At 41.2% G+C, this 20,021-nt stretch overlaps 1 protein-coding gene across 1 annotated transcript in view; it reads left to right on the forward strand.

The window, feature by feature from the left end:
• The first annotated feature begins 5,441 nt into the window (after nucleotides 1-5,441).
• The window catches only part of TTBK2 (tau tubulin kinase 2), a 134,989-nt gene continuing 120,409 nt past the window's right edge, over nucleotides 5,442-20,021 (forward strand). The window contains exon 1 of the mRNA XM_084903073.1: nucleotides 5,442-5,865. The gene's annotated coding sequence lies outside the window, so the exon portion shown is untranslated. The remainder of the gene's footprint in view (nucleotides 5,866-20,021) is intronic.

Raw genomic sequence — 20,021 nt, forward strand, 5'->3', positions numbered from 1 at the left:
TTTATTTTGTAGAGCATACAATGCCAAAATACCACCAGAAAAAAATATTTAAATATTGTTTTGTCATATTCATCATCAGGTCTCTAAAAAGTATTTAAAAATTAGTCACTGGATAGTTTGCTTTGATTAACAAGACAACATAGAAAAGACCTTCTGTTTTATTTCAATACAGCCAGCAGTGGAATATTATGATCACCAGGGTGCGCTATAAGCTTTGCCATCAAATTAGTCTTCCCGGCAGAAAAGACTGAAAATCACAAAGATGTCCAGTTTGGAGTAGGTAATCCCTGAACCAGAAAGTTACCGAACTTTTGCCAGACTGTGGCAGGCACACATCAGAATGTCACCTCACTAGTTCCCATTTGAAAATCGTGAGTATACAAGCATGCTATGTTAACAGATGACTTTGTAACAAAGATGAAACTTAAAAGAGCACATATGTATATAATTCATTTTCTAATAGAATAAAATTTGCAAAAAGTTAATGTTTAAGAGTATAGTTTGTTCTGTATTTCACAAAAAGGGCATAAGTAGGACATATTGTAGATCAAGAAATAATGATAATTTGCCGAAACCGGTTTGGCTCAGAGGATGGAGCATCGGCCTGCGGACTGAAGGGTCCCAGGTTCAATTCTGGTCAAGGGCATGGACCTTGGTTGCAGGCACATCCCCAGTGGGGGGTGTGCAAGAGGCAGCTGATTGATGTTTCTCTCTCATCGATGTTTCTAACTCTCAATCCTTCTCTCTTCCTCTCTGTAAAAAATCAATAAAATATATTTAGAAAAAAAAAAGAAATAATGATAATTAGAAATACTTTTGTCAATGCAAACTTTTATTTTCTAACTTTAGTTCTAATCACTGTTCATCTTCACTGATATTATGTTGTATTTTAATAATAACACAAATTGATATTCAATAGGTTAAAAGACAATAGTCTGATATACCACAAATTGAGATTACTGCCCACACCCCGTTTCTCTGAAATGTCTTTTATTAGAAATAAAGGATGAAGTTTAAAAAAAACAAAACAAAAACAAACAAAAAAAAAAACATGAATACTTGAGGTAGTTGATATATTTGGTGTGAATGCTTTTCTGTCAAAAGAGGTCAAGTATTCAGAGGACACCGAGGATTTGGCCTGCGGGCTATAGTTTACTGAGCCGTTCCAGAGCATCCATATATGTCACATAATACGCTTCTATTAAAGCAGTTACTGCTGTGTATTGTAATAGGATTTGCATGTTTGCTAATCCATTGTGAAACCCTTAAGGAGAGGGACTGACTTTATTCATATTTGTTTTCCCAGTGTCCAGCAGAGTAGTTGGCATAGAAAGTTTGTTTAATAGATTAAGTTGTATTCAAATAGAAACTAAATTGATGAAAAATTTAAAAACAGGACTGTTTGTTGGTTTCTGAAAGCACTGGAAAACCAGTCCTCTATTGAGTTTCATGTTTCAAAGGATTGTGCAATTTTTTATTGAGATATAAGTTTCATACCATACAACGCACCCATTTAAAATGTACAATTCTTGCCCTAGCCACTTTGGCTCAGTGGATAGACTGTTGGCCTGCGGAATGAAGCGTCCTGGGTTTTTGATTCGGGTCAAGGGCACATGCCCGGTTACAGGCTTAATTCCCAGTAGGGAACATATAGGAAGCAGCCGGTCCACAATTCTCTCTCATCATTGATGTTTCTGTCTCTCTCCCTCTCCCTTCCTCTCTCTGGAATCAATAAAAATATATATTTAAATAATAAAAATAAAATGATCAATTCTGAGATTTTAAAAATTAAGCTATAGACATGCAACATACTAGTTTCAGATGTACCACATGAGATTTGCTTTCAAAGAGAGAGATGGAAAAAAATTTAAAAATGGGTGGAAGAGGCCACAAATGGAGGAAAAGGGAGCGGAGAAAGGAATTCTCCAGTGTATTCTTTATTCTGTGCTCGGAGAAAAGCTGTGTTGAAAGGGGCTTTGTTTGCTGTGTTCAAACTCAGTATAAATCTGAACTTGGCTCATTCAGTAGAGATCTGAATACGCTCTAAGACTGATCCCAGGATCAGAGTATCATTCTTTCAGACTCAGTTATCTAGGGCACACACCCCTAGTTTGAATCATCCCTTTGTTGGTGTGCAAATCTTTATTATCAATGCTGCAGGACAAATTGCCCCCAAAACTTAATGCTTACAGCAACAGTAAACATGTATTTATATTATCACATAGTTTCTGTAGGTCTGGATTTTGGGAGTGGCTTAGGTGGGTGATTCTGGCTCAGGGTTTCTTTCACAAGGCATGGGTTGGAGGGTCTACCTCCAAGAATGGCTTACTAACATGGCTGGCAAGATGTGCTGATTCATTGGTTTAATGCCTGAGTTCCTTGCCAGGTGCCCGTGCAAGGGGCTGCTTGAGTGTCCCCATGTTATGGCAACTGGCTTCTCTCTAAGTAAGTGATCCAGGAGAGAATAAAGTGGAAGCTGCAAAGTCTTTTATGACCTAGCCTTGGAATTTACACATCATAATTTGTGAAAAAACATACTGGTTACACCGGTCAGCCCAATTCGTTATGGGAGGGACTACTGTGTGTGTGTGTGTGTGTGTGTGTGTGTGTGTGTATATTTCAAAGAGGATTCCTGAATTCCAGAACCAGCTCTTCAATAAATAGTACCTTTCCATTTAGCCTAACTAAATGAATATATCTTGGAGCAGATCAATAAAGCACCAGAGGAAAAGGGAGGCCTGGGAAGCTTTTCTCCTGGCCAGTCCAGTATCCCAGGATTCCTACTTTAGTGGCATTAACTTAAAAAAAATTTTTTTTAATTGATTTTTTACAGAGAGGAAGGGAGAGGGTTAGAGCGTTAGAAACATTGATGAGAGAAAGACATTGATCAGCTGCCTCTTGCACACCCCCTACCAGGGATGTGCCTGCAACCAAGGTATATGCCCTTGACCGGAATTGAACCTGGGACCCTTCAGTCTGTAGGCCAACGCTCTATCCACTGAGCCAAACCAGTTTTGGCAGTGGCATTAGCTTTCACTGAATGTTCATCCTTACACTCTTCTATCCTGAGATACACTGTTGCTCTGTTCTCAAGATACTAATCACAGAACACTCCCCTCTGCACTGCATTTTTAAAGACTCTCTTGATATATAGCTACTGGACTGTCTCTCACATACTCTTACCCTTCATGGATTTGCATATGGGAGTTGGCCATAAAACAACAATCAGAAGGATAATCATCTTTCCATCATTTAGAGCAGTGTTTCCCAAACTTTTGACATATGTGTACCCCTTCTATAATTTTCGTAATGCTGAGCACCCCTCGTACTCATGAGAACGTAGAATTAGGCGCAGCTGAGCACGGTGCAGTGCATATCCCCACCAAACTCCGGTGCAACGCGTACCCGCACCAAACTCTTCCCGTGCCCCGGGGGTACGTGTCCCACACTTTGGGAAACACTGATTTAAAGAATCTAGCTGTACCTGTGACTCATTTAAAAGAAACAACAATAGTCCTGTGAATGAATTCATTAAAACCCTGACCCATAATAGCAGTGATATATCTGGCTAGCTTGAAGAGGACACAATGTACCATATTTGCTAAGTGAGTGAAAAATATTCTCTTCAAATAGAGAATAGCTTTTTGAAATATTGCTAGGCATGTCACTGAACCTGGACTCCTCCCCTCCTTCCAAACTTCTTTAATTTAAGGAAAAGTATTTATAGAAACTCTAATCCTTTCCCATTCAAATTACTTGCCCCTCCAATACTCAGAAGTGACTATTCTGTTAGACAAAGGAATGGAAAAGGAACTTGTGGTTTCAATCAGTGGGGTGGTGGGGGGGACAGAGAGGGGGGCGACACAACAATTTGGCAACTTCTTTAAGTTTGAATAGAACAAGAGGAGCTGCATCATCAATAGCTTTTTAAAAAAATATATTTTCATTAATTTCAGAGAGGAAAAGGGAGGGAGGGAGATAGAAACATCAATGAGAGAGAATCACCGATTGGCTGCCTCCTGCACACCCCCTTATTGGAGATTGAGCCTGCAACCCGGGTATGTGCCCTGACTGGGAATCAAAGGGGTCGTGACCTATTGGTTCCTGGGCCGACGCTCAAAAGCTGAGCCAAGCTCGCCCGACATCAATAGCTTTTAATGTACATTTTGTCCTGTTTTTTACCCAAGGATCTAGACATGTCAGACAGTAGAGGTGCCTGCTGTTTTTAAAGAATGCTAAGAGACTGTGGCATTTCCTCAATAAGGAGAAACAGATTCTGTAAACCATTGTGAGATTGAATACAGGATTCATATTTAACCCTTTTACATTTTTTCTTTTGTTTTTCTTCAGTGTTAAATTTTGTCTACATGCTCAAACCCGTTTATATTCCTTAATGGCTTTGATCATAATGTCACTTGATTGAAGAAAGAGATTTAAAGTTAAATGCAGCTCAAAATTCATTGCATCGTTTCAGTCCATGGTAAATCCTGGGAGTCACTGTGATTATTAAACCAATCAACCAAAAATCATTGGGCACGGCAGGTTTAAGAGACCTGAGTTTTGGTTCTGTCACGAATTGCTTTTCTAGTTTTGGGTAACTTGACGACACCAGAATACAAATGTATCCCACCCAGCTTCATTGCTTGGTCCTCTTCAGTTTTCTTTGAAAGTCTTCGAGGGGCTCCCATGAATCCTTATAACTGGTCCCCAGAGGGCTGCCCTCTGCACCTTTGGCTAAAGTGGTGTCTCAAACGGAATGAGATCTCATTCCTCGTGGGTTTTGTGCAAACCGTCAGGTACTCCGGGCTCCAGGCTGGCATTCCTTGCCCGGTTCTCGGTCTCCTTCACTCCTTCTACCTTAGGCTTTCCACCCCCCCACCCCCCCACCCCCGGTACCCACCGGCGACTCGTTTCGCGTGGTTCATTAGGCGAGTCTGGGGACAGCGTCCATTGGCCAGACCCTGGCAGCTCTGGTTCTGAGCCAGTGGCCCGGCAGGGCCTCCGGTGCGGGGCCCTCCTTTCTCGGAGGATGCAAACTCGTAACGTGACAAAAACATTCCCGATTTTCTTCCGAAAAGCCCAATCCTAGGCTCACACCCACGCATTTAGAGAACCACCACGCAGGTTACAGGACGCCGCCGCGCTCCAATCACCAGTCTCAGAAGCCCTCCCCCTCGGCCCCGGCCGCGGGGAGCCGCGGTGAGCCGCGGTTGAGGCTGGAACTACAAGCCCCAGAATTCCCGCGCAGGCGCGCTGCTATTGTGATGCTCCCTTCCCGGCAACTCGCCCTCTCAGGCAAACCTGAAGATAGCGGCAATTCTCCGGTGGGGGGCGGAGACGCTCCCGGCCCGAGTCTCCGCCCCCCTTCCTGACAGGCAATGGGACCAGCCAACCGACGCGGCGGGTGGGTGACGCGCTCTCCAATCAGCACCCGCGGCGGAGAGGTGGGCGTGCGCACTGGCGGGGCCGGTGGGCTAGGCTGTGCCGGGTTGCGAAGGGGGAGAATAACGTCGGGTCGGGTCAGCGGGCGCTGCAGTAGTCGCCGCAGCGGCGATGGGAGCGGTGGGGGCGCGCCGGCGGCGGCGGCGGCAGGAGGAGGAGGAGCGGAGGCTGGCACAGGAGCTGCGGCGGGGGGTGGCCAGCAGCAGCAGCAGGAACAGCAGCAGCCGCCGCCGCCAGTGAACGGCGGACCGTACCTGAGGGGACTCCTCCCCGGACGGCCGACCCTCGAAGCCGCGCTCCGTCCCGCCGCAGTCGGCGGCGGGGGATGGGTAGGCGGCGGCGTTCCGGCCCGCTGAAGGTTGACCCCTGCGGGTCCGGGCCCTGAGCCCTCTGCCCGAAATCCCTGCGCCCGCCACGGCCCAGGTAGGACACACCCCCGAACCCCCGGGGCGCGGCCAGCGGGGAGGGGGCGGGGGAGAGGATCCGGCCCTCGCCCTCCTCCAGCCTGGCCCCCTGCGCGGGCCGCCCTCCTCGCGCACCGACCGACCCCGGAGCGGAGGGAGAGGGCACGGGGACTCCTCGGTCGCTGCCCACGCCCTGGGCTTGTGCCGGTGCCAGTCACTCCCCATCGGAGGTCGGCGGCTGCTCCCCGGTGTCCCCGAAGGTGTCCCCGAAGGCGTGTGCCCCGTCGCCCCTGAGGCGTTTGGCGCCTTCCTTGAACTCCGAGGGTCGCGGAGCGTCGCTTTCTTCCTCTCTCCGTGTGTGACCCACATATCCCTTGGCTCCATGCTGCTGCTTTCTGGTATCAGGACCGAACACGGGATTCGCAGGCTATTCTGAGCGCTTCGCTCCCGCTCCTCGTCCCCAGACGCAGCAGCGGGTCCTCGGGCTGTAGAACCCGCCCGCCGGGTAGTAACGACGACGGAGGCGAGGCCGCCACTTTGTGTTACTTAAGGTGCGAAGGGATGAGCTGCGGGATCTGCTCGTCATCTGCGTGCACGAAGCTGATGTAGATAGACAGCCCCGGGGTTGCCGTGGGAGGGACAAAAGGCTCCGCACACAGGGACTCCACACACATGTCCGAGAAGTAAATAGCCCATTGGGATGCCGTCACACTTTATCCCGCAGTGAAGTTCATTCTGTTTTCCGTCGCGCGGCTGCATTGGAGGTTTAAAAAAAAAAAAAAAAAATGACATTGAGTTGTACTCTGCTTTGAATTAAAGTTGGTAGGTGGCAGCCTGATCCGGCGTTAGCTCCTCTCGTCGCTTAGCTTGGGAAATTGTTCTTTCTTTGGACATTGAAAGATCGCCGTTTTATGATAGCCCGTGTCTTATACAAGGATGTTTTGAGACTCGATAGAAATTGCGTTTTTTGTGCGTGTGCGAGGATCACGTTATTATGAATGGGCACATGTATGCACACGCGGGCGGAGGATTCCACTCTGCGTGTTGTTACAGTGTTTGGTTCTGAGTCATTAATAACAGTTGCATTGGTGTCTAAAACACTGATTTGCCGGGATGGACGACAGAGATGTGTGTGCTGTTTTCTTTTGGCTAAATAGAATAGATAGTAACGTTTATTTGGAGGGAAGGGGAGATGAGAGATGGATTTTAAAGAATTGAGGGAATTGTATGCTATGTTTGTGTGTTTTTAAATTTGTTTTTATTGATTTCAGAGAGAGGAAGGGAGAGGGAGAGAGGTATAGAAACATCAGTGGTGAAAGAGAATCATTGATCAGTTGCCTCTACTTGCCCCACATTGGGGATCAAGCCCTCAACCTGGGCATATGCTAGTTCATAGGTGACCTCCATTTCATAGGTCCAGCTCAACCACTGAGCAAACCCTGCTGGGCTATGCTTTAAAAAAAATAAAAAATAAAAAATAGAGAAGCAGTAATGATGACAAATATTATGAATCTTGAATACATCTTAACTCTAAAAAAAAGTTTAAAATAATATGTGCATGGACTTGGATGGCATAATGTGAGCTATTCAAATTGAAAACATACTGAAAAGATTTCCCCCTAATTTAGAACCTTATGTTTTTCTGCATGATGCATTTTTATCAAGATATTGAAATTGATGTTTGAAGCATAGTTATAAAGAAAAGTTTAACATTTTAAAAAATTATACTATATTGATAGAATGTTAGGATATTCCTTTTCCTCTTTCAGGAAAGGAGAAATTGAAGTCTCTGACTATATTAATTTATGATATCGAATTGAAACAAATTTGATCTTTAGGAGAGGGCTAAAAATAACATATCTTGATCATTATCTTGTACTATGGATAATATATAATTTAGTGAATTTCCTATTGTATTATGTGACTTAAGATTTTCACTTTCTTTTAAATACTGATGATTATAATGCCTCAGGAAGTCTTCATGAGATTAGGCTAAGTTGCATTAGCAAATTGAACTCAATTATATAGGGCTTCAAATATCTTGTAGTGTTAGAAGTGGAATTTGTATAGACAACTTTTACATAAAAATGCCTAAAATGTGACAATTAGTGATAAAAAATTGGCTTTTCAATGTAGAAGAATATTATAGAACCAAGTTCCTCCACACTCCCACCCTCCATCATGGAATTTAAATTTAACTTGGTAGGGGGGTGGCAGTAAATTCTTTATAAGTTTTGTAACGTTAAAAAGTAAGATATAGACATGACAACTTAATTACAATTCTTGGGAGACTTTGAGCTGGAATCACCCAATTAAGATACTTTCAAGTGAGATGATAAATATTTGTTGCTTAAAGAAAAAAGCAACATATAACAAGGGAAAATGTTTAATGACCATTATTAAATTAGTGGGAGTTGAATTGATTAGCAAAATAAAACATCTTTTGAGAATTAATAGGAATATTAAATATAGTTTATTTCTTTTCCCATTTAAAAAAACTTCGATAAGAAAAATTATTTTATAGATATGTAGCAGACAATCTTTTTGTTTGTTTTTAATGTTTTTATTAATTGTAGAGAGAGGAAGGGAGAGGGAGAGAGAGAGAGAAACATCAAGATGAGTATCATCAATTGCCTGTCTTCTGCAGCCCCTTACTGGGGATGGAGTCTGCAACCTGGGCATGTGTCCTGACTGGGAATCTAACTGTGACCTCCTGGCTGATGGGTTGATGAACAGTGTGAGGATGGGTTTTGGCAAACAATCTTTACAACTTGAGTGTATATTACTCATAGTTACTCCATTCTATTCCTTTTTTTGCTGTTTTTGAGCTCTATTTTGACTCAAAATATAGATGGAGCTATGTCAGTTTATTTGGTTAGTAATATTGTAGGACAAATTCAATTTTTATGTTTTTTAATTAAACATATTTATACTGTTTTACTTCCTTGTCATCCTCTATCATTATCCATTATATTGTAAACAATAGTGATGACAGTGGTAGATTCCCCTTCCCCCCACCTCTTCCCAGGCTTCGTTGGATAGAATCCTTGTGTTGTAAATACTTTTTACAGTTTTTATACTTTAAATACCCAGTGCTTTCAGTTTAAGTATCATACTTCCATATTTGATAAAAGAGCCCTTAAGTCTTATATGAAAAGTTGAGTTTTTAGAGCTATATTTTGAGTCTAAGTACAATACATATTATCACTTGAAAGTTTCTGTAAGTAATATCTTCTGATCCTTGGTTGTAGGTTTAAAATGCAGATTGAAATTGTATGTTTACATAATGTGAATGTCAATTTTGCTAGAAAATTTCATCTCTTAAACAGGTCATTTTTAAGCAAACTGTGTGTGTGTGTGTGTGTGTGTGTGTGTGTGTGTGTGTTTTAGAGAGGGATGAAGGGGTTGGGGAGAGAGAAGGAGAATGAGAAAGAAGCATCGATCAGCTGCCTCCTGTATATGCCCAGTCCAGGGACCACACCCGTGTATGGTTAATGGGATGACACTCCAACCAACTGAGCCATGCTGGCCAGGCCTATCAACATTTTTCAATAGCAAATAAGGAGGAGATGAAGAGAGTAACATAGGAAAGAAATGAGTACCTAAAAAGAAAAATATGAGCTATATCGCCCATGAATTTGATTTGAAAAAAATTATCTGGAAGCTAAATCACATGGTAGATAATAAGTCAATTAGGATTTCATTTCTGCTGCATGTCTAATATTTGAAAAATTCAACATGTCCAAGACAAAAGTCAGCTGTCTTTTACCTTCTTTAATTCTATAAATAAAAATATAACTGTAACCCTGACTGGTTTGGCTCAGTGGATAGGGCGTCAGCCTGTGGACTGAAGGGTCCCAAATTCAATTCCAGTCAAGGACATGTATCTTGGTTGCAGACACATCCCCAATAAGGGGGTGTGCAGGAGGCAGCTGATCAATATGTCTAACTCTATCCCTCTCCCTTCCTTTCTGTAAAAAAAATCAATAAAATATATTTAAAATATATATATATATATATATATATATATATATATATATATATATATATATATAACTGTTTACTCATCTAAGCTTAAAATTTTCATTTCTTTCTTTTTTGGCTTCCTCTTTCTTGATTCTAACTAACACAAAACCTCTCCTTTTCATTTCCACTGCTGCCCCCTTAAGGTAGTCTCTCTGAACCTCATTATATCATTTTAAAACCATTGCAATAGACTCATCCATTTATTTATTAAACTAGAGGCTCAGTGCACAAATTTATGCACCAGTGGTGTCCTTTGGCCTGGCCTGCAGGATCGGGCTGAAACTGGCTCTCTGACATTCCCTGATGGGTCCCAGATTGAGAGAGGGCACAGGCCTGGCTGAGGGACCCCACCGGTGCAGGATCTGGGTCAGGGAGGGGCACAGGAGGTTGGCCAGCTGGGAAGGGATTGTGGGAGGGCTCCAGCGCATGTCTGACCCATCTTGTTCCATTCCGATCAGCTGGACCCCAGCAGCAAACTAACCTACCGGTCAGAGCGTCTGCCCCCTGGTGGTCAGTGCTTGTCATAGTGAGTGGTTGAGTGGCCTTAGCATATCATTAGCATATTACCCTTTGATTGTTGAAAGGCTGACCGGTTGACCAGCCAACCGATCAACCTGACACTTAGCATATTAGGCTTTTATTATACAGGATATTTGTTAAGTATTTCCCATGTTACTGTGCTAGGAGTTAGAGATTCAGCAATGAGAAAGACAGAAATGATCTCAGTTTTAGAGCTTATAAGACAACTAGAGGCCTAGTGCATGAAATTTGTGCATGGGAGTTGTCCCTCAGTCCAGCCTGCACCCTCTCCATTCAGGGACCCCTCAAGGGATGTCTGACTGCCCGTTTAGAATCGATGCCAGTGGATTCGGGCCTAAATGGGCAGTCGGACATCCCTCTCACAATCCAGGACTGCTGGCTCCCAACCGCTCGCCTGCCTGCCTTCCTGATTGCCCCTAACCGCTTCTGCCTGCCAGCCTGATCACTCCCTAACCACTCCCATGCCAGCCTGATTGATGTCTAACTGCTCCCCTGCCAGCCTGTTTGCCCCAACTTCCCTCCTCTGCCAGCCTAGTCACCCCCAACTGCTCTCCCTTGCAGGCCTGATGCCTCCCAACTGCCCTCACCTGCTGGCCATCTTGTGGTGGCCATCTTGTGTCCACATAGGGAGAGTATCTTTGACCATATGGGGGCAGCCATATTGTGTGTTGGAGTGATGGTAAATCTGCATATTACCTTTTTATTAGATAGGATAGAGGTCTAGTGCACAGGTGGGGGCCAGCTGGTTTGCCCTGAAGGGTGTCCCAGATCAGGGTAGGGGTTTCCTTGGGGTGTAGGGCAGCCTGAGTGAGGGGTCTGTGGTGGTTTGTAGGCTGGCCACGCCCCCTGTCGACCCAAGCAGAGGCCCTGGTATCTGGGATATATTTACTTTCTACAATTGAAATTCTGTAGCCTGGAACGGGATGTGCCTGCAACCAAGGTACATGCCCTTGACAAGAACCAAACCTGGGACCCTTGAATCCGCAGGACAACGCTCTATCCACTGAGCCAAACTGGTTAGGGCAAATGTTTTTAAATTTAAAACATTTAATAAACATTAGTAAATGTACACACAACTCGTTATACAGCTTTAGGTCCTTTTAGATTCTAAAATTTAGAATGTCAGAACACTTTGAAAACTTTTGTCCTAAAGAGTCCATCCCTCCCTCCAATATGGGTTTCTACTTGGGGTTTTCCCAGGCCTCAATTGCTTGAGTACTGGCAGAATTCCTGTTATGTTTCACATTCTCTGAACTTCAGAAGTTATTAGTAGGATGAGGCATTACCAGTAGGAAGGTATGCAAGGTTACAAGAAAGAGGTCTTCCAGGAATAAAGTTAGAATCTCTCTAGCTCAGGGGTCCTCAAACTTTTTAAAGTGGGGGCCAGATCACGGTCCCTCAGAGAGCTGGAGGGCCGGACTATATGAACTACTAATTCCTACTGTAACACCTCGGCTGCGCTCACTGCCCAAAAAACCTGGCGGGCCGGATCAGACTCCTCTGCGGGCCGCATGTGGCCCTAGGGCCGTAGTTTGAAGAACCCCTGCTCTAGCTAGAGTCCACCCGTGTATAGGTGAGTTATAAAATGTAGATATTCAAATGAGAAGTAATTAGGATCTAATTTGAATATCTTTATAAGTTTAAAAATATATAAATACATTTGTAAATCAGGTAAAAATATATCCCTTATATGCTGGCATCTTCTTGGTTTAGAAAATGGGGTTAGTCTAGCCACTAACCTCTTAACATTAATAAATGTTTATTAAACAAATGAATATGAACTCTTCATTGTGCACCAAATGAGATTTGAATCTATTCTCATCTCTACTATAATATATCATACAACCTTAGATTACTTAATCTCTCTTTGCCTCAGTTTTGCTCTTTTTAAAAAGAGAAAATTAAAATACTTTAAATACAGGTAGAATGACTATTAGTACAGAGAAGGTTCAGTATTGATTTTTTTTCTTTGTGTTAGTGGGAGGATCGTAGACACATGCTTTGTTTGGCTGATCTGGCTACAGTACGTTTTACTGAAGGAAGGGTCTTATTTATTTAGTGTTTTCCTTACAATCTGGCCATGTAAATTACATTGTACTTTCTATAAAGAAAGAATTTGTTTATGTGTTGTTAGTATGGTAGCCAGGCAAAGCAGAACTTTTTTTCTGTTGTAATTGTAACCATGCTGACATGTAAAGCTTCTCTTTAATAAACATTTTTCTTGAATATATTTATTTAGCCCAGAGATATTCCATGCTGCTGTGGAAGTATAATTTACCTCCTGTGAAAGTTTAGAAGGAACAGTTATAGTGTGATTGGTCACTAAATTTTGTTTCTCTTTTGCTATCAGCAGTTTAGAGTTTTATTCACAAATCTTCATCTCTTTTTACTTTTTAGAGTTTTATTCACAAATCTTCATCTCTTTTTACTTTCTTTGTTTTTGTTTGAACCTATGGGTTAATAGGTCGGCACTCAGAACTTGTCTGCCAGTTCTGTCACCTATGGGTTCAAACAAAAACAAAATTCCATAGGTTTATCCTATTCTGATCCTTATTTCTGTTGTTTACGTTAGTATTATTAGATATCTTGAAAACTTAGAAGGTGTACAGTTTTTATAAACTGTGTCTAAGCCTCAGCTTGTTTAATTTAAAGCATAACTTAGGTAATATTTTATACTGTGAAAAATGTATTATTTTGACTTTTGAGATGTATGATATAGGCATTTTATCTAACTATATTTTAATCTATTTTTAGAATGTAGATCATGCATTCTAAATATTATTTACTTACATAATAGATCATGATAACTTTAGAAAGCATATGGTTTTTTACTTTAATAATAGGGGGTTGATTGGCATATTTATAGTTTTCATCAAATTTGGAAAGTTTAAGAGTGTTTTTGTTTGCTTTTTTTTCCCCTCAGGATGCAGTGTCTCTGGGCTCAATAAACATTTCCAGAAATTAAAATGTGTATCTCCTGAAAGTGGAGAGAAACTTTATATAAGACAATATGGTTACAGTAACTGACAACAAAATAAAAGAGTAAATAACTTCTTTGTTGTCTCTTTCTGGAACTCCAGATATATTTGTGTATATATATATTAGGCTTTTTTTGTTCTCCTGTAGTTCATTGATGCTCTGTTTGGTTTTTGTCTTTTTCTCTGTGTGTTTCATTTTGGATAGTCTTTTTCTGTATCTTAAAGTTCACTAATTCCCTTCCCCACCCACCCCCCATGGTTAATCTGGTGTTAGTTAATCCCACCCAATGTATTTTTTAAAAAATATATTTTTATTTATTTCAGAGATGAAGGGAGAGGGAGAGAGAGATGGAAACATCAACGATGATAGAGAATAATTGATCTGCTGCCTCCTATAAGTCTCACACTGGGGATTGAACCCGCAACCTAGGCATGTGCCCTTAACCATGACCTCCTGGTTAATAGGTCGGCACTCAATCACTGAGCAACCATGACCAGGCCCATCCAATGTACTTTTTATCTAACGCAGGGGTCTTCAAACTACGGCCCACGGGCCACATGCGGCCCGCAGAGGAGTCTGATCCGGCCCGCCAGGTTTTTTGGGCAGTGAGCGCAGCCGAGGTGTTACAGTAGGAATTAGTAGTTCATATAGTCCGGCCCTCCAGCTCTCTGAGGGACCGTGATCTGGCCCCCACTTTAAAAAGTTTGAGGACCCCTGATCTAACGTATATACTTTTCATGTCTAGAAGTTAATTTTCAAATACCTTCCACTTCTCTCATGCTTATGCTTTTCTATATTTTCTTTACTATATTGAATATAGTATTTATAATAGCTGTTCAAAGTCCTTGTCTGCCAGTTCTGTCACCTATACTATTTCTGGGTCTGCTTTTCTTGAGTGATATTTCTCTTTGCTTTCAACCTTGGTAATTCTGTTTGAATTCAGACATTGTGATTTTATATTGTTATGTGTTGGATATATTTGTTTTTTTTCTTTAAATATTTTGGGGTTTGTTCTGGGGTACAGTTATTGAAGATAATTTGATTCATTCAAGGCCCTCATTGCTTTTGGTCTTTTTCATTCTGCTGAGTATACAATCTATTTACGGCTTTTTGTGAGCCTCACGAATTTTTCCACCTGCCCCTTTCCCGTGGTCCTTTCTCTGGCCTTGATTGTTTCCTCACACGCATGCTCTGATAAGTACTCGGCCAAAGCCTTAAGAGGAACCCTCTCTAGATATCCAGAGCTCATTCCTATGCAGCTCTCTCCAGTGTTCTGCCCTGCCTTGGCCTCCCCAAAACTTTCAATTCTGTTTCCTCAACTCACAGAGGTTTCTGGCCTCTCTTTGGGTTCCCTGTTACTGTGCTGTGGCCTGGAAACTAACTCCCCAAGCTGTGAGGTTGGGGGCCTTGTAAGGCTTACTTCACTTGTTTCCATTCTCTCATGGACCCCTGTGTTGTACTGCCTGTCATCTTGTGTCTAAAATCCATTGTTTCATTCATATATTTTGTCTGTTTTTCTAGTTTGTAGGTAGGAGGGTAAATCTGTTCCCTTATACATTGTAGAGGCCAGAAGCTGAAATTGTCTGGTGGGTATATTTAAATCTTAAAGAGAAGTCGTATTTTACAGTTATAGTATCACTAGAAATCCATACATTGTCTTTATGCTAAAAAAAGAAAGTAAAAACATTTTCTTACCCTTTAGACACATCTTAAGCTCTTTTGATGGTTAATTCTAGCACTTCCCATTGAGAATAAAATTGTAGGTAAAAATAAATTTCCGATTTTTCTATTAAAGAGAAGAATCTTACATAAACTATATATGCCATTTATAAAACCACACTGTTATCTGTTTAGTGAATTATATAGCTTCTTTCCAAATGCAGGATAATTTTGAATTTTATTACTTTAGCCTTTCTAGATTATAGTAGTCCTAACTAATCTTCCTTTCCTCTTATATTATATCCTTCCTTGCTCTGAAATCCTTCAATGGCTCTCCCTTGTCTGCTGAAATAGAATAAAATCTAGCCGGATTTTTAGTCTTAACTCAGTTTACCTTTCAGTTCTATGTATTCTTTAAACACAATTAGAACTCTTTTTCTCTTAGACTAATCTCCTGCATTCAGTTACCAATGCACTTGTATGCTGTGCTCATTTCCTTTGCTTACCTCCTCAGTTGGTTAGATTCTGCCTTGAAACAAATCATTCCAAAGTTTAGAGGCTAAAATAATAATCTATTAGTTAACTATTCCATGGGTTGGCAGTTTGACTGGGCTTGGCTGGTCTTTTTGAACTTGTCTGGGCTCACTTTGTGAGGTAGCTTGGGTTTCTTCACAATCTGGGTTCCAAACCAGCAAAGCAAGGCAACTTTCCAATGCGTCAATGCTTTTCAAGCATCGGGGTCATGTTTGCTGATGTCTCGTTGGTCAAAACAAGTCACAGAGCCAAACCTGATTTCCAGGATGGAGAAAGAAATTCTGCCTCTTTTTTTTTTTTTTTTTTTTTTAATATATTTTATTGATTTTTTACAGAGAGGAAGAGATAGGGATAGAGAGTTAGAAACATCGATGAGAGAAAAACATCGATTAGCTGCCTCTTGCACACCCCCTACCGGGGATGTGCCCGCAACCAAGGTACATGCCCTTGACCGGAATCGAACCTGGGACCTTTCAGTCCGCAGGCCGATGCTCTATCCATTGAGCCAAACTGGTTTCGGCGAAACTCTGCCTCTTGATGAGAGTTGCAGCCATGACGATTGTAAAGGGAAGGATATTTAGGAATGGAAGGAATTTGTGGCTATTTTGCAATGTACCAAACCACAATAAATCCTCTCTACCTTCTCTGAGAAACTATATGATCACACTGTCCCATGCATTATACTTCTTTCTACTCTTTAATGTATTCATAATAATTTATTGAATGATTATATGTGGAATTTTTAAATTGACTCTCAATTATTTGCCTGAGGACTACAAAATCAAGCAAAACATATAGGAGGTGAAAGACATTTCAATCATTAAAAATCTGTTGAGCCCAGCAGGTATTGCTCAATGGTTGAGCATCCACTTAGATCACAGTTTTGATTCCTAGTCAGGGCATGTGCCCAGGTTTTGGGTTTCATTCCCATAGGGGTATGCAGGAAGCAACTGATCAATGATTCTGTCTCATCTTTGATGTTTCTGTCTCTCCTTCTCCTCTTCCCTTCCTCTCTGAAATAAATGAAAATATATTAAAAAATTATTTCAGTCTGGCTGGTATGGCTCAAAGGTTGAGCACTGACCCATGAACCAAGAGGTCACAGGTTTGATTCCCAGTCAGGGCACATGCCTAGGTTGCATGCCCACTGGGGGCATGCAAAAGGCAGACGATTGATATTTCTCATCAATTTTTTATCTCTGTATCTCCCTTCCCCTCTCTCTAAAAAAATCAATAAAAACATATTTTAAAAAATATTTCAAAAAAATCTATTGAAAAGTTGTTCTGTAAAAAGTATTTTGCTAGTACTAAAAAAAACAAAGATGAGTAGATTTCTGCACTTAAACTAAAAATACTCATAGCTTAATAAGAAGACATTGTAAATTGTGTATGTGATTCTAAGTCTTTTTTCTTTAATTTTTTTCTTTATTGATTTTTAGAGAAAGAGGAAGGGAGAGGGATAGAGAGATAGAAACATCAATAAGGAAGAAACATCATTAATCTGCTGCCTCCTGCATGTCTGCCCCCTCCCCCCCACCCCCTCTACAACCCGGACTTATGCCCTGACTCGGAACCAAACCAGCAACCTCCTGGTTCATTGGGTTGACGCTCAACCACTGAGACAAAAAAGCTGGGCTAAGCCTATTTCTTTACTCTGAGCCTAGATTTCTGTTTCATGCTCACCTCACAGGTTAACTGGTTTTTCATCTTGCATAGATTGCACAGTCTCCTGCTGTCTGTCACACTGCTAGGTGGTTGTTGCCTATTCTATTTTGTGTCTGGCTTTCCCTCCTACTGGTTTATATTATTATACTACCTGTTACTGTTCTTAAGATATAAGCAGTAGAAGATATATTAGTCATAAAGTACAGAAAACATATCTCTTAAAGAATAATGGAGTACATAAAACATTTTTTTAAAGAATACTAGAGTACATGAAACATATTTTAAAGAATAATTATAAAGCCAAGTGGTCAAGAAATAGAACATCGCGCCAAAACCGGTTGGTAGAGCATCGGTCTGCGGACTGAAAGGTCCCAGGTTCGATTCCGGTCAAGGGCATGTACCTTGGTTGCGGGCACATCCCCGGTAGGGGGTGTGCAAGAGGCAGCTGGTCGATGTTTCTCTCTCATCGACGTTTCTAGCTCTCTATCTCTCTCCCTTCCTCTCTCTAAAAAATATTGGGTCGGCAACTAAGTAATTGCGGATTTTTTAAAGAAAATCAAAGAATTTTTTCATGGAACTAAATAACTTTATTCTGTAATGTATTGCCCATTTTGATCAATGACCTTTTGCCATCTTTCAGGCAGCATCATAATCCCACGTTCAAAAAACTTCTGGTTTTTATTAGCAAAAAACTGAATCAGGTACGATTTGACATCATCATCATTATTGAAATTTTTACCATTCAAGGAGTTTTGTAAAGATCGAAACAAAAAGAAATCAGATGGTGCAAGGTCAGGACTATATGGTGGATGTGGCAAAACATCCCAACCAAGCTCCATTAATTTTTGCCGAGTGACCAAAGATGTGTGTGGCCTTGCATTGTCATGATGGAATACAACACCTTTTCGATTTGTCAATTCGGGCCGCTTTCTTCAACTGCATTGTTTAATTTCGTTAGTTGTTCAATGTAGACATCAGAATTGATCGTTCGGTTGGGTGGTAAGAGTTCAAAGTAGACAATTCCTTTGTAATCCCATCAAACTGATAACAAAACCTTCTTTTGATGAATATCAGCTTTTGATGTTGTTTGAGTTGGTTCACCTGGCCTGCTCCACGATTTTTCCGCTTGATATTGTTGTAAACAACCCATTTTTCATCGCCAGTTATCAGTCGTTTTAAAAATGGATCATTTTCCAAATAGATCAATGGAATAGAATTGAGAACCCAGATATCAACCCAAATCACTATGCTCAATTAATATTTGACAAAGGAGGCACGAATATACAATGGAGTCAAGACAGTCTCTTCAATAAATGGTGTTGGGAAAATTGGACAGACACATGCAAAAGAATGAAACTAGATCACCAACTTACACCATTCACAAGGATAAACTCAAAATGGATACAGGACTTAAACATCAGACGGGAAACCATAAAAATACTAGAAGCATCCACAGGTAGCAAAATCTCAGACGTATGCCAAAATAACTTCTTCACTGATACTGCCCCTAGGGCAATGGAAGCTAAAGAGAAAATAAACAAATGGGACTACTTCAAAATAAAAAGCTTTTTTACAGCAAAAGAAACCATCAATAAAACAACAAGAAAGCCCACGGTGTGGGAGATCATATTTGCAAATATTACCACTGATAAAGGTTTAATCTCCAACATTTACAGACAGCTTATACAACTAAATAAAAGGAAGATGAATGATCCAATTAAAAAATGGGCAATGGACCTAAACAGAATATTTTCAAAAGAAGACAGAAGGAAGGCCAAAAGGCACATGAAAACATGCTCAAAGTCACTAATTATCCGAGAGGTGCAAATCAAAACAACAATGCGGTACCATCTCACACCTGTCAGAATGGCCAACATCAACAAATCAACAAACGACAAGTATTGGCGAGGTTGCGGAGAAAAAGGAACCCTCGTGCACTGCTGGTGGGAATGCAGACTGGTGCAACCACTGTGGAGAACAGTGTGGAGTTTCCTCAAAAAACTGAAAATGGAACTCCCATTTGACCCAGTAATCCCACTTCTAGGAATATATCCCAAGAAACTAGAAACACCAATCAGAAAGGATATATGCACCCCTATGTTCATAGCAGCACAATCTACAATAGCCAGAATTTGGAAACAGCCTAGGTGCCCGTCAGCAGATGATTGGATCCAAAAACTATGGTACATCTACACAGTGGAATACTATGCTGCCATAAAGAAGAAGGAATTCTCATCATTTGCAGCAACCTGGATGGAATTGGAGAGCATCATGCTGAGTGAAATAAGCCAATCAACGAAAGAGAAACACCACATGACCTCACACATCGGTGGATGATAAAGATCTTTATAAACTGATGAACCAAGAGACAGATACAGAGAAAGTAAAGCAACAGGCAGACTGTCAAATTACAGTGGGGAGGGTAGGGATATCAGGGGGAGATAATAGATCAACCGAAGGACTTGTATAAATGCATATAAGTACAACCAATGGACATAAAACTATGGGGAGGGAGGGGATGTGTGGGAGGGAGGGAGGGGGCAATAAAAAAAAATCAAGAAAATATGTAAAAATAAATAAATAAATAAATAAATAAATAAATAAATAAAACAAACCATATTGGAAAAAAAGCACAAAACATTGCCAGCATCTCAGAAGCTCCCTTGTTTATCCCCAAAGAATCCATTCTTGTGATTTTTGTGAAAAGTCATGTCTTTACTTTTTTAAAAACAGACTTCCTACCTATGTTTGCATCCCTATTTAACATTGATT

Source organism: Pipistrellus hanaki, assembly GCF_964339955.1.
Source record: "Pipistrellus hanaki genome assembly, chromosome: 1".
In the NCBI taxonomy this organism is placed as follows: domain Eukaryota; kingdom Metazoa; phylum Chordata; class Mammalia; order Chiroptera; family Vespertilionidae; genus Pipistrellus; species Pipistrellus hanaki.